This window comes from Saimiri boliviensis, chromosome 2, assembly GCF_048565385.1.
Source record: "Saimiri boliviensis isolate mSaiBol1 chromosome 2, mSaiBol1.pri, whole genome shotgun sequence".
NCBI classification, from domain to species: Eukaryota; Metazoa; Chordata; class Mammalia; order Primates; family Cebidae; genus Saimiri; species Saimiri boliviensis.
In genome coordinates this window covers 159,849,017-159,864,053 of record NC_133450.1, presented here as the reverse complement: position 1 = coordinate 159,864,053, position 15,037 = coordinate 159,849,017, and the positions used below count along the sequence as shown (strand labels likewise).

At 42.2% G+C, this 15,037-nt stretch overlaps 1 long non-coding RNA gene across 1 annotated transcript in view; it reads left to right on the top strand.

Annotated features, from left to right (window-relative positions):
- LOC141583723 (uncharacterized) overlaps nucleotides 1–9,062 on the top strand; it is a 257,104-nt gene extending 248,042 nt beyond the window's left edge. The window contains exon 4 of the long non-coding RNA XR_012516574.1: nucleotides 9,011–9,062. This is a non-coding gene — a long non-coding RNA (uncharacterized LOC141583723). The remainder of the gene's footprint in view (nucleotides 1–9,010) is intronic.
- Nucleotides 9,063–15,037: the final 5,975 nt, after the last annotated feature.

The window sequence follows — 15,037 nt, the reverse complement described above, 5'->3', positions numbered from 1 at the left end:
GGCTAACATGGTGAAACCCCATCTCTACTAAAAATACAAAAATTAGCTGGGCGTGGTGGTGTGCACTTGTAGTCTCAGCTACTCGGGAGGCTGAGGCAGGAGAATTGCTTGAACCTGGGAGGTGGAGGTTGCAGTGAGCCAAGATGGCGCCACTGCACTCCAGCCTGGGCGACAAAGTGAGACTCCATCTCAAAAAAAAAGGACCATTTTGATGCCTTGCCTTTGAAGATTACCTTAGCAATTTCATCTGCCTGAAAAACAAAACGTATCAGAAACAAAAAGAAAGAGGAATGAAGCTGTCTGATACTATTACCAAGCATTGTTGTAAAGCTGCAGCATGTTCTGCTGACACCCATGTCGTTCAGTTAGCACCACTTCCTTATAGGAAAGAGAAAGTGAATGTAAGATGTGGTGCAAACTTAAGGTTATAGATTTAAAGCAGAAGTTGGGATATTAACAAGTAAAAAATTCAGAGTATATTAATACATGTAAGATGGGATTTGGCTGACAGGGGCATTTACTGACTGTATTTGCCTTTCAGGAGTATATTGTTAGCTGCAAGCAATAGAATCCTTTCTAGATAGTTTAAGAATAAAATAAGGTGGAGAGATTTGTTAAACAATAACTGATAACTCACAGATTCTCTGGGAGGATCAGAGGCCAGAGGCTGAGGCCACGTAGCCAAGCACAGTGCCCAGACCACACTTCGGGTGAGGTGGGGGGTGCGGGTGCTTTTGGAGGTTTGTCACTGTCACTGTCATTAAACATCTGTAATGCTCAGGATAATATGCCACATCCATCCTGCTGTCTGTGGCTAGCTAATCACACTGCACTTGAAGAAATCTGAGTCTCGTGGTTACATATGTTTCATAGAATATAGGTCACATGATTGCACTATAACGATACAGGAATCTGAGCATGTGTAAGTTTTCTGGCTTCTACACTGAGAAGGTAGTACACAGAATGTAGAAAATTACTAAAATGAAGGAGAATCTTTGATGTGTTGTGGCCACTGAAGGAGAACATTCCCTACAGGAAGAAAGAAGGAAAATAAATAGTCAGCAGGGTTCCGTACCATGAACTGGCAGACATGGTTAAGCCTTCAGCTTAGTAGGACTGCAACACAGGCTGCCGCAGATCTGGAAGATGAGAGGCTGCAGGATTCTTGTTGATCTCACTAAACTTCTTGACTCTCTGTCTCCTTGTCAAGACAGCCCGCCACTCCTCAGGATCTGTGGGTACTGCAGGGGCTCACAATCGCAGTCTAGTCTTTGAGAAGGTGATAGTTTCTTTGAAATTATTTCTTTTCTTCCTGTAAAATGACTACCCCATTGTTTGAAATTTACCTTTTTAGCTAAAAGCTTTGGTCTCCTGATAGAATTACTTCCAAAAAAGTGTAGATATTCTGTGGTTGTCATTTATTCCCAACTGCAGATGACTTAAAGATTCTTTACTGCAAGCTTCTCCTTTCCTTTAAGTTGGGTGTTCTGTTACTTGCAACTGAAAGCATTAAAACTGATTGAGTATCACTCTTAAATATCAATAACTGAAAAATACATTATCATAAAATAAAGATGAGGCCAGGTGCAGTGGCTCACGCCTATAATCCCAGCACTTTGGGAGGCTGAGGCAGGCAGATTGCCTGAGCTCATGAGTTCGAGACCAGTCTGGCCAACACGGTGGAATCTCGTCTCTACTAAAAATACAAAAAAATTAGCCGGACATGGTGGCATGTACCTGTAATCCCAGCTACTCAGGAGGCTGAGGCAGGGGAATTGCTTGAACCAGGGAGGTGGAGTTTGCAGTGAACTGAGATTGTGCCACTGCACTCCAGCCTGGGCAACAGAGTGAGACTCAGTCTCAAAAATAAATAAATAAATGAAGACAAGTGGTAGACTGGGGGCTGTGCTGTGCCATCCTGTTCAACTACCAGGAACAGGTTCCCCAACCTGCTGTAAGACCTCAGCTGCCATCCCTCTTTGGGAAGATCTTTGAATATACAGATCTGCCTCAACCAAATTCACACTCCCTTCCCTGGAGGCAGCCCACACAGAATGACTGATCAGCATGAGGATATAAAGGCTGGGCCATCTATCCACTACACAGGACAACTCTCAATGACCATGCCAGCATGAGAGCTTTTCATATAATCAGCTGGGGCCTTTGTTATGATCACATCATAGCTCATCTTCTCCCTCTGTCCAATTCTGCCTCCTTCTCTTCCACAATCGTGGATTCTGAGGCACCCCCTAATATACTTCCTCATGCCAATTCATTGCAGTCTGCTTCCTCACTTATGGTAAGCGGTGTTTATTAGTTAGGATTAGGTTCAGATGCAGGTGATCAACAACCAACAGAATAATGGTTCGAGTAGCACAGAAATTTATTCCCCCCAATCAAAGTCCATATCAGAGATCTAGAGGTAGACGGTGCATCATGGTTTGGTACAAAGATCAGGTTCTCTCTATCTTCTTGCTCCTTTCTGTAGCAATTTGACTTCATGGTTCAAAATAAACCACGTTCGGTATCCATATTCTGAACAAGGTGGAGGAAGAAACAAGAAAACACAAAGAGCACACTTGCGCTGTTTCTTAAAGACTTTCCCATGAGTAAATGGGCCAAGAGAAAATCTTGTGTTTCTGTTAAACTTCAGCAAGCATTTACTATGTCTCCAGTTGTTTTCATTTTCTTGGCCCTGTGATAGTCAGGTCTTACTTGGACCTGCTTTGACGTCTTAACTGAACTCATACATGCTAGAGTGGCTCCCCTCAATGCCCACCCATTCTGTCTGAGCCAAATTCCTGTGTCCTATACTTTGCTTGGCCCCAGGGCCATGCCTAGCACTTAAACTCACCACCAACAGCCCTTGATACCATACATCAGAAACAAAATGTGACCTACAGGAAACCTGATTATTACAGATTGCTCTTTTTTGATCCCCCTATTTTATTGATTCACACCCCCCAAAAAGGACTTTAACCAAATTGCTGATTCACCACCAATTTCTTTTTTTTTTTTGGAAAAACACCCAGCTGCCAAAACATTCAGTTTGGCCATTTAAAATCATTTGAAATAATGGTTTTACATTCTTGGAATTTATTTATTTATATATTTCAATTTTATTTGTGCAAAAGTGCTTTCAAAGCAGGGATTGCTCTCGCTGGTTGAAAATATATCCTGATTCCCTAACCTTTTCACCAGAAGTTGACAGAGATAATATTTAAAATGTATAACAAGTAAGGGCATAGGCAAAGATGAGTCAGGATGGATGGCCAATCCCAGGTAAACCGTGGGGACTATTCCAGTATACATTAGCAGCATCTTGGTCCTGGCAGTGACCATCTGATGAACATCATAGTATTCTCTAGTTGCAGGAGGCAGTATGATGTGATGGTCAAGCTTGCAAGATCAAATCCCAACTCCACCCTTTACTCGCTATAGGACCACAAGAAGATTTGCCTGAGCAAAGCTTATTTGTAAAAGCTTGTTTCCTTATCTGTAAAATAAGGACAGTAAAGTCCTACCTTCAGAGCATTTATTGCGAGCGTTAGAGAAGACAATTCATGTGAAGGATCTGGCGTAATCTGACATGTTGCAAAATGTCCAAGCTACCTTATTTTCTTAGTTAGCAGATAGGCTTACTTTCTTGAGCTCTTTGGCAGAATTTTTGTAAACTTTATCAAGCAAAATGTCCAATGTTACTTTTCATAATTTCCTTTTGAGTTCAGTTCCTGGTCATCCGATAAACAAAGATAAGTTTTAATTGGTCTGGATGTTCAGTAAGCGAAATTTAATGTTTGGTTGTGAAGACTATGTTAGCCTTCTCTGGATATAACTGTTACCGCTTTCCCTAAGGTATTTAAGTTTTTATTTTGATAGTAAAGTGGTTAAAAACACAGGCTTTGAAAGCTAAGTAGGTTTGTAGCCCATCTTTCCCTGTTCCTAGCTATGAAAACTTGGGCCAGTTGCTCCACCCTTCTGGGCCTCATTTCTCTTATCTGTCAAATAGGTATAATACAATGCTGCTACTTTGTAGATTCAATGATATACTTTAGAACATCTAAAACAGTACCCAGCAGAAGGAAGAACCACTCAGCATTAGCTATTCTTATTTTGTTGTTAACTATCTCAACTTCTTTTCTGAAGTAGAGGCAGTATCAATCATAAACTTAAACTATGAAGAGACCACTAAAGGAATTTCCATTCATCTTTTCATTTTGTAGCGTTCTGATTTTTGGTTTTTGTTTGTTTGTTTGTTTGAGGCAGAGTCTTACTCGATCACCGAGTCGAGGCTGGAGTGCAGTGGCACGATCTTGACTCACTGCAACCTCTGCCTCCTGGGTTCAGGCGATTCTCCTGCCTCAGCCTCCTGAGTAGCTGGGACTACAGGCACCCGCCACCATGCCTGGCTAATTTTTTTTTTTTTTTTTTTGAGACGGAGTTTTGCTCTTGTTACCCAGGCTGGAGTGCAATGGCACGATCTCGGCTCACTGCAACCTCCGCCTCCTGGGTTCAGGCAATTCTCCTGCCTCAGCCTCCTGAGTAGCTGGGATTACAGGCATGCACCACCATGCCCAGCTAATTTTTTGTATTTTTAGTAGAGACGGGGTTTCACCATGTTGACCAGGATGGTCTTGATCTCTTGACCTCGTGATCCACCCGCCTCGGCCTCCCAAAGTGCTGGGATTACAGGCTTGAGCCACCACGCCCGGCCAATTTTTGTATTTTTAATAGAGATGGATTTTTTCACCATATTAGCCAGTTGGTCTTGAACTCCCTTCATGCATTTCCACTAGTCCGGTACTTGGGGTAAGGGGAACCACTGTTAGGTCACTCCAATAAACTTAATCTACTGGAATAATTTAAGTAGCCTCTTTGGATAAGCACTAAATTTCTTTTAGTAGTTTAATCTCTCAAATTTTTACCACCTTTCTCCAGAGCCTCTCTTTTTTGTCACCTGGCTTCATAGAACAAGGGCAATAGCTGGGTGTTCAATGACAGCAGAAGTGACATGAAGTCCTCAAATCCTTGTGATGGCATCTGGACCACTGCTTGTCTCTACTGTTGAGTGGCTATTCCACAGTACTCCCTGGAGAGTACTCAAGGGTGACTGGTCCCATCCCTGTGCCTTCTCCTGACCAGTGCTGCTGAAGTGCAGTAGAGTACCTCATGGTGGTTTCATCTCTCAGCTTCATCAGAACCAGGTTATGTTCTTCCAGACAGCTCATCCTTGCCTTGGCTTTCAGCTGATGCTGAAGACTCCTCTAGGAGACTGCCTTTTCCCTATCTAGCCCTGACCTATGATGCCCACCTAAGCTGTGCCATTTTTACCATAGCAGACCCCATAGCAGGCCCACCTTCCTGATGCTCCTCCAGCAATATGCAGGGACTTTTCATCTTTGCCACCTGGAAACCAAGAGCAACTCAAGAATACAACTCAGGCCCGTACTCTGTGCAATCAGGCTGTGACACAGAGATCTTTGCTGTGGCTGCTCCCAGTTGATACGGAAGCTCCCTCTGGAGCCCAGTTGTGGATCAAGGCAATTCCCCTCAACATGGATGTTCCCATTCTGGTCAAAGCTCAGAGAGGGGAGACCAGGCTACTTGATCCTCACCCCTCATCTCTCTCCAATCTGTTTCCCTTCTCCCCCACAACCCCCTGGGACCAGAAGGGGCAACATTGAGGCTTTCCACTTGTAGGTCACATCCTCTCCTTCCAGACTCCAACCTCATGATGGAATCTTAATGGTAGACAAGGTTTGGGAGGAAAAAAAATAATCAGCTTACCAATTAGACCATTTTAAAATGACTTCTTATAAGTGTTTTTGGTTTAAATAAAACTATATTGCGTTACCATTAATAAATTTTCTTTTATCCAAGAGGATAAAATACTACTGCTGTATTGACAGAGAGTAAGTTGCAATTCCTACTTGTCCTTGTAAAACTAAAAATAGAAAGGTCTTCCTTAGTTATCCTGCTGAAAGTAAAAAAATAAGGGGTTTTCTGAATGCTAAGGAAGATCAACTTAGACGCATTTCTTTTCTTTTGCGGTTAGAGCAGAAATGGAGGCATTCATAGATTAAAAAAAAAAAAAAAAAACGCATTTCTATCTGACCTTTTCAAAAATACTAAATTCCATGAACATGCATTTATAACAACCTGAAAAGTTCTTTTGACAATGAACGTAAAATAGATTTCTTAAAACAAATATCTTCAAGTGGATCATAGTTAATAAAAATAAACCAATTCTTCTCTTTTTAAAGCCATGAAGACTTTACAAGGGTAATAGGAAAGACCAGCTTTCTTCCTTACCCTTTTGTCTAAAAATGCTACAGGAAGAGTCTCCTGTCTTCCCTAACACCTGGTTTTGCTGACTTTCACCAATTCCCTTACTCCAAACTCACCCGTCCCCAAACAAAGGTCCAGGAGACTTAAAGTTTCATAAAAAACATATTTTTAGATTTGATAGAAAAAAAGTTACAAAACATCCCCCCCCCCCAAAAAAAAACAAATCTAGTCTAAGTGGAGATTGAGTAGTACAACTCAGCATCACACCTTCCTGAAGTTTATCTGTTTCCTGTGACTTACAACCTCTTCTGCATCAGTGTTCATCCTTCCTTCCCTTCTAGTAATTCTGTGGCTTGGTTTGTACTCACATACCTGACTCTGATCACCAAAAATTCAGCTTTTTAACATTGTTTTATTTTATGGATATGTTAATTCTTTTAGTCAAAAATTTAAAATGTATAAAAAATAGATTGTATAAGGAACTCCCAATTGCTTATCTCCCTGCTTTAAAGATTATCACATAATCATTTTATTTTGACTATACGACTACCCATTTCTGCATCATCACCTTCTCCTCCAAATTGTTTTGAAGTAAATTGTTTTATCTGTCTGATTATGTTGCTTTTGACAGTCTAACCAGCTCTGTTTTATGGTGGTTTCTTGGGGTCTTTGTGCAATTTTCATCATCTGATTATCAGTTCCTATTCGGGAGTTGGGTCTTCTGCTTTTGTACTTGCCGTGTGCATCTCATCATGATTGTGCCTTGCTGAAATTCAGTACATATGAAGTAGTATGATGTCTACATACAAAAACCCAGAATGGAGCCAAGGGCAAAAATAAAACTCTGACAACGTGGTTGAGAGAAATGATACCACTGGTGAGCCACCTGTGTGCTGAAGAAAATCTTTAATCTTGTGTAGAATGAATATTTATGTAATTGGTTGGCTAACAGCTCCTCAAAATCTTGAGAGGTATAAAATTTTTGTATTATATACTACTTTAAAATAGGAAAACCCGTTACTAATCACATCTTATGTAATAGAAAAAAATGTCTTAGTTAATGGATTTGCATTTTATCTGCTAGGAATTCGTAACTGCCACTAAGACTAACACGACTGCAAACTTTCTGCGACCACATCAGTACTTGGTTTCTCAATCTTCTCCGAGGTAACAGATTCTTGTTCAACCTGCTGACTTGCTCTTCCTTACCCTTAAAGCAATAGCTCCACCCTGTGGCAAGATTGAAAATGTTTCCTCACACTGCCAAGTACAACTTCCATCTTACAACGTTAAGATGCTAAGTGCCTCTAGCTGACTGATGAAGTTTTGGGCCTCTTCTCAGACTAATGCTTTTAAAAGTACAAAATACAATACATAGAATCACAAAGGAAATCAATTATATGAAAATACTGTTGTGGTCAGGTGTTTATGGACTCTAGTTAGGAAGCGGTAATAGGAGACTGGGAACGTGACATTTTGGTTCCTTCAGAAGCAACTCCTCTCTATTATTCTTATAATTAAGGATCATTATTCTAGTGGAGTTTGCAGATAGACTTTCGGGAATCACATAATGGTTTTGGCTCTATCTCTATACGTATTTATATGCTTTATAAGAAAGGAAAGGTTGTTGGAGACATAAGGGGAGTTTATATAATAGAAACCATCTACATAGTGAAAACATGTTGGGTTTTGTATCTAGGTCCTTTAAATTATTGAAGTTTAGATATTCTTGCCAAGAAGAAAGGATAGATTCCACAGAATACTCCTGAAAGGGTAGTCTCGAGGCATAAGGGCTTATACTGAATGCTTTTATGAGGCTTACAAAGTGAGGCAAACTGGACAATTAATGTTGTTATTCAACCGTGCTGGGTAAACTCCGCTCCAGATGCTTCGGAATTAAGTTCCCTCAGAGGGCTAATGAAATAGCTCTAGGTACCACTAGAGGGCACTGTGAGGACTCTGTTGCCAGTTAGGTGAGGGGAGCTATTGGATGCAGCCCCCTGGAATGGGGACTCAAGGAAGAGGCAGGGGTACAGGAGAGAAGACAGTTAACATTGCAGATCTTAGGTTATAAGTAAAGAGTCGTAATAAAGGCTTACCAAATATTTCAGGCTCTCCCATCTACTGACTGTATGGTTGGACTGCTCTCCTTAATCCTCCTGTTATAGGTGGGACTATATGATTGGCCCTGGCCAATAGCCAGTAAGTTGTCAGCAGGGGTGGTATGTATCTCTTTTCTCCTCCTTCTCCTTCTCCCTCTTCTCCTTCTCCTTGTCCTCCTTCTTTTTTAAACTTCGTAGAGACAGGGTCTCACTGTTTCCAAGGCTGGTCTTAAACTCCTAGGCTCAAGCAATCCTTCTGCCTAGGCCTTCCAGAATACTGGGATTACAGACATGTATCTGTTCTGCACCAAGTGTTGAATTAGTAGTGCCAGACCCTCAAGAGTTCTCTTTCCCTTTGACATAGGTACTAACAATATTCAAGATGGTAGCTACTCTGTCAGCCCAGGTCCCTGAGTGACTACAATGGGCAGAGTCCCCTGCTGATCCACAGTGGATAATTAACATGATTGAAAAATAAATCTCATCTAAAATCACAGGCATTTGGGAATTAATCATCACTGTAGCTTAGAATATACAACCTTGACTATCACAGCTAGGTGCTCAACGAAGTATTTTCATTTTCAATCCTCTCAGTAGATTTATTTTTTCCTTTTTTTCAGATGAGAAAATTGAGGCTTAGAAAGTGTGAGGACTTGCAGAAGGTTATGGAGCAAGGTAAGTCCTTTGACCCTATATCATGCTTTTTAATTACTATGTTATACTACATACCAAGACCAGTTAGAATCTGTATTACATGTTCCCAATAAAGAAAGGAGAAATTCATGAGCCAGAAATGCAAGATGAAGGAATGCTGTAGCTACCTTCTAGCCTATGGATCTTGAGTCACCCTCAATATTTAGCAGATTAGAGTGCCACCCATCTCTTCACTCACTTGAACTGGGTTCGTCTTCTTTCTCCACAAACTCTCCCCTGGTTTTCCAAATCTTCTACCTGGATCCCTTGCCTCCAGTTCCTGCCTCCTCCAGCCATCTCACTTCTCACACTGCCTTCCACATCCTTTTTCAAGTCATCATCTTAGCTCCCACCAGCACCACCTAGGGACCTTTTCAAATACATATGTATAATTCATGCATGGCCTGAGCAAGTATTTATTTTTCATATGTGGCTGCAATGGAAGACCATAATATGAAAGACTATGATTTTCATCTTTCTATACTATTAGGCCCCAGTTAACCTTTTCCCACTTACTGTCCACACAACACTCCACAAGTCAGTTACAGTAGAGATTATCATCCCTTGAGTAAAACATTAAGAATATATTTTTGCCCCCAGGCCTTTGCTCCGATTGTTCCCTTTCCCTGAAATTTCTTCCCCATCCCCATAGGTTAAAATTCTACCATCACTCAAATGTTACTACCCTCATGTAGTCTCCCCTTGCTGCCCCAACTCACAATTCAGACTTGATTCCTTGGGCTCTTCCAGTACTTGGCTTGTTTCTGTACCATACTTTTGATAATTCTGTCTTTATTACATTTATTTATACATGTCTGTCTTCCCCACTAACCTGTCAATTCCTGAAGGGAGGGGCAAAGTGTTTTGGTTTTGTTTTTTGCCCAGTATTTTTCTTTTTTGGCTGGGCGAGGGGAGGGCGGGGCATGGGCAGGGATTGGATTTATTTTTAATAGAAAGGCTGAATTGGGAGCTTACATTTTTTTTCCTAAAATGTAATAACAGTACTAGTAATACCCTACCCTCCTCAGCTGACCTTATTTTAGGTATAAGAGTACAAAGCTTCTAGGTAAGCTGCTTTCATGATGTAAGAGCAAGACTGATAGCACCAAACTTATTTAAATTCACTGAGAGCCTGGAAAGGTCACATAGCAGAGGCATCTAAGTCTGAGCGTGTTTTGAGACTCCAAGTATTTCCAGTGTTATTTTGTCTTGGGATTTCACAAACTACCTCCCACAACACTTAATATCTAGCAAGCACTCATTATACTTTACAAGGCAACTTACTTTGATTAATTACATATTTATTTATTCCACAAATGTGTATTTGAGTGCTTACTTTGATTTTTTCTGATCCTCTCCCTTCTCCCACACTCCACCCTCCAATGGCCCCAGCGTGTGTTGTTTCCCTCTGTGTGTGCATGTGTCCTCAATATTTAGCTCCCACTTACAAGTGAGAATGTGTGGTGTTTGGTTTTCTGTTCCTGCCTTAGTTTGCTAAGGATGATGGCCTCTAGCTCCATCTATGTTCCTTCAAAGGACATGATCTCATTCTTTTTTATGGCTGCCTAGTATTCCATGGTGTATATATACACCACACTTTCTTTATCCAGTCTACTATGGATGGACATTTAGGTTGATTCTGTGTCTTCACTATTGTGAATAGTGGTGCAGTGAACATACGTGTGCATGTGTCTTTATGACAGAATGATTTATATTCCTTTGGGTATATGCCCAGTAATGGGATTGCTGGGTTGAACAGTAGTTCTGTTTTTAGCTCTTTGAGGAATCGCCACACTGCTTTCTACAGTGGTTGAACTAATGTACCCTTCCACCAGCAGTGTGTAAGCATTCCCTTTCCTCTGCAACCTTGCCAGCATTTGTTATTTTCTTGACTTTTTAATAATAGCCATTCTGACTCCAAACCTCTTTTCTTTATAAATTATCCAGTCTCGGGCATTCTGTTATAGCAACCAAAAACAGAGTAAGACATGGTGTTATATTAGGTATTGTGTTACTATAACAGGAATAAACCTTAGACCAAAAACAAGGATAAATCAGAAAGATTATGTTTCCATTAATCATATTAAATTCATTTACACTCCAAAAATATATGTATTAGATTTTTTTTAAGTTGAAGTTCTCATTCTGTTGCCCAGAATGGAGTGTAGTGGTACAATCACAGCTCACTGCAGCCTCAAATTCCTGGGCTCAAGTGATCCTTCTTCATCAGCCTCCCATGTAGCTAGAATTACAGGCATGTGCCACTATGCCCGGCTATTTTTTAAGAAACCTTTTTTTTTTGTAGAGACAGAGTCTTTATGTTGTTCAGGCTAGTCTCAAACTCCTGGCTTCAAGTGATTCTCCTACCTTAGCCTCCCCAAGTGCTGGGATTACAGGTGTGAGCCACCACACCCAGCCTGTATTACTTTTTTAATCAGGAGAAAAAAATATGTTTAAGTCTCTATGCCCTGTATTGCTTAGTCATTATTGAGCCCCTTTCCCTGTATTAGTCACCACTGGGAACGTCTATTAGCCCCACTTCACATCCTCTAAGCCTCAGCTCAGATTCCAGCTGTGGCAAAAAGATCCCTGAAGGCTTCCACCTCTTTGCACTGACAATATCTCACCTCAAACTTAACCTTTGTTTTTCTCACTTCCTGCTTTAGGGCCTCTCTGAGTCCTTGCTATGAGTGCCCATAGGTGTCTACCTAGCACTTAACCACACACACAAACCAGAGAGGTTGTTGCCCCAGCCAGTAGGGGGTAGGAGCAGATGAATGAATGCTTCTATCGCTTGTTCCTTGACACTTCAAGTCAACAGTTTTAAGCCCATAGCAGTAACCAACTAACTAATGGAACTTTGTGTTAACTTTCCCTTATTTTCTGTCTCATACTCTTGTTCCATCAGATTAATTCCTAAGTAAACTACCTGCATCCAAACCCTTACCTTAAACTGTGACTTCAAGGGAATATCCTATTGAGTAATTCAAAAGTTCCCATGGGTCCTAGCAAGAAAAAAAGAAATGACAACCATGGCCAGGTGTAGTGGCTCCTGACTCTAAATCCAAGCACTTTGGGAGTCCAAGGCGGGAGGGTTGCCTGAACCCAGCAGTTTAAGACCAGCCTAGGCAACATGGCAAGACCCCGATTCTACAAAAAAATAAAAATAATTAGCTGGACATGGTGGTGCACACCTGTGGTGCCAGCTTCTCAGGAGCCTACACTAAATTGTTGTGAAAATCAAGTCAACATCTTTAAAACAAACCAGAGCTTTAAGAAACTTTATGGGAAAACAAAATCAATGAACATAAAGCCATATTTTTATACAAAGTATATGTAGTGTGTACATATTGTATATTCTCTTTTTTCCTATAAACATTTCAACATGTCTTGAAGTATCATGGGTTTTTTTCCAAGATGGCAGATTGGAGGCATTGTTAGCATGCCTCTCCCAGTTGGAAAGACAAGCTAGTGTATAGAGATTGACACTGTGAACTCTGTTCCAAGAAGCAACACAAGAACTTAACAGGAAAACTGAAAGAAACCACAGACCCTATGAAAGAAGCAGCAAGCCTCAGCCTACACCACGAGCCAGGTGTAAACCTTAAAATCACCAGAGTGTGAGGGGGCAGAAGCTGCCTCCGGGATATACATTTCCACCAGGGAACCTGGTAATCCAGGCCACGAGGGAAGGTTTTAACCCAACACAGTGCTGGAGCTAATATAGTGAATGGGGGGGAGTATATGAGAAGGAATAGCATTGGGACATGCTTTATGTGCACTCCCAGTCTGCAGACAGGACGGAAGTAAGTCATTCTTGATTCTGCTTCACAGGGTACTTCACAAAAGTCAGCCAGCTAACTCAGGCAGCAGTCACAGGATGAGAGAAGCTCGCAATGGAAATTAAGCAGGAGCTGGGTGCCCCTGCTTCAGGCAGACCAGAGTGTGGCCTGAAAGCCTCAATATCTGCCTCCATGGAGAAGGCTTATGGTCTGGGGCAGTTCTGAGTTCTGAGCATAGGCTGCCTGGTACCCAGTGAGCTGCTGCTAGTGGAACATTGCAAGCATGAGACCTGGCTTGCTAAGTGCATGGAAGCTGGGTGGGGCTTACTGCCACCTGCTGCTCACCGCTCCCCTTGTAGACTCTTCTGTGCAGCTGAAGCAGCTGTACTCCCCCATAAAACATTACTCCAGCAGGCAGAGAACTGCCCTCCGATCTCCACTGGGGCCACTGCTTGTGTCTGCACATGGAGAACCAGAATATGGACTTGCCTGACCCATTCCCTATCTGGCTTTGCCTCTCCACCCATTCTGGTCACTTAATATAAATGACAGAAACTTTTGGGAGCTCTTTGGCCCTGCTCATTGCCTGAGGTACCAGAGTACTTCCCCTGGGTAACAGAAGGCAACACAAATGAAGGTCACATTTCACGAAACACTTGAATGAAGGAAGAGAGGTGACCTGGCACGTGAACACATATTTTAGGAAGTGATGTGATGAAAGGATCAAAGCTGGAGGCCAGCTGGCACAGCCACTACAGCATCTTCAGGCAGAAGAACACAGTGCTCAGGCAGGCGAAAACTTGTGCATGGCCTCAGCTATCACAATTGCTTGCATCACCCTGACTAACCAGGAGGTTCTAAGTCTGTCCATGTGACTAGTTCGTTACTACTACAGCTGGCATTTGAGAAAGCCAACACACCAGGGCTATTTATAACCAAGGAATCTCACAGAGTCTACATTACTCCCCAGCCACCTCTGTCTGACCTGATGCTGGTACCCACTGCTGGGAGACTTGAGGATAGGTCACATCACTGGATCCCTTGTAGACATTCCCCAGCACTGGCCTGGAGAATGGCAGCCCAGCTGGGCAGCTAGACACCCTCCTTTCCACAGGAGTAGGACTCCTACTCCTGTGGAAAGGAGGGTGCACCACATCAAGAGAGTACCCCCATCGGACAAAAGAATCCAGGTGCCAAGCCTTGTATCCCAGGACTGTCTTCTTGTGGGAAGTTTATTTCAGCAGAAGTACAGATGTGGTGCTAAGCCCAGTAGGGGACAGCACCAACAGGTGCTGTAACTCTACCCCAACAGGCAGCCCTGGTGCTCACGAAAGGTCTTGGAAAAGGGGATTTCTTCTTCCCCTCACCCACCACTGCAGACACAGATGGGCTTCTCCCAAAGGAGCTCAGCATGGGTGCAAACAGTAGACTGCCTTTTGAGAAGACTTTAGGGTGACTGCATTCCCACAAAAAGAGTACCCTCCACGTTCAGACTTGCACAAGGAGGAGAGTCACCATCCCTCTCTACATGGAATATTGACTTTCCTGAAAATGAAAAGAGGTGCCTGTTTGATCCGAATAGCCAGAACACTGGGTTAGGAGTGTGACTGGAAGGTGGATAGCTTTCCTGCTGAACTGTCAGGGAAGCTGAGGTGGCTCTCACCTTTCCCCCAATAAGACCTCAGTGCATTTTGCTGAGAGCTCCCCTAGTCACTTCTGTCAAGGCTGGGACCTCTGCCCACCATTGAGTATTGCATTTATCCAACTGCTTTAGCCACAGCCAGTGTTTAACTGTGGAAACCTCCTCTACTGGCCCTGAAGCCTGAACTATTTAACCCAGTAAATAAAATACTGGGGACAAAAATAAGTAAATAAAAATTGCACACTACCGGGAAGTGAGATAAGCTTCAAGAGACCTCTGCCATTCCCATAGGAGACAGTGAACCTGCTCACATACCATGCATATTGCTACTACACCCAGCATCTGAGAAATTAATCATAAAAAGACTCTCTATAACTAAGAAACTCAAAGACTGTTTACCCCTGAAGCACTCAGAGTTGAATTAGGTTATATATATGAAAAACAAAAACAAACAAACAAACAAAAAACCCTCTAATCATTAAAGTCACATCCTCAAGGGAGAAAAAAGGAAATTAAAAAATACAGTTGAA